General features: G+C 39.9%; 1 protein-coding gene across 5 annotated transcripts in view; it reads right to left on the bottom strand.

The window, feature by feature from the left end:
- sema4ab (sema domain, immunoglobulin domain (Ig), transmembrane domain (TM) and short cytoplasmic domain, (semaphorin) 4Ab) overlaps window positions 1-208 on the bottom strand; it is a 42,642-nt gene that overhangs the window by 19,054 nt on the left and 23,380 nt on the right. For 4 of the 5 annotated variants that reach the window (XM_032536226.1, XM_032536224.1, XM_032536223.1 and 1 more), the window contains one exon: window positions 1-208. This exon is cut by the window's left edge; it is cut by the window's right edge and continues 1,299 nt beyond it. The exons of the other annotated variant lie outside the window; for it this stretch is intronic. The gene's annotated coding sequence lies outside the window, so the exon portion shown is untranslated. 5 annotated transcript variants of the gene reach the window in all.

Raw genomic sequence — 208 nt, forward strand, 5'->3', positions numbered from 1 at the left:
GCAAAAAAGGCAAAACCAACTCCGTTGTCTGGGAAAAGCTAACCCTGCGGTCCCTCTGACGTGTGATGCAACATTGTGTTATGTATCTGGAAATGTTCATTAGCTGTGGAAAGTTATGTGTGATATCTGTAAAAGCTGAACTGACTCACAGTAGTAAAACTGATTTTATTCTGATCCAAAGACTCTTTCTGTGAGATAAAGGACACTA

Source organism: Etheostoma spectabile, chromosome 14 (genome assembly GCF_008692095.1).
Source record: "Etheostoma spectabile isolate EspeVRDwgs_2016 chromosome 14, UIUC_Espe_1.0, whole genome shotgun sequence".
NCBI lineage: Eukaryota > Metazoa > Chordata > Actinopteri > Perciformes > Percidae > Etheostoma > Etheostoma spectabile.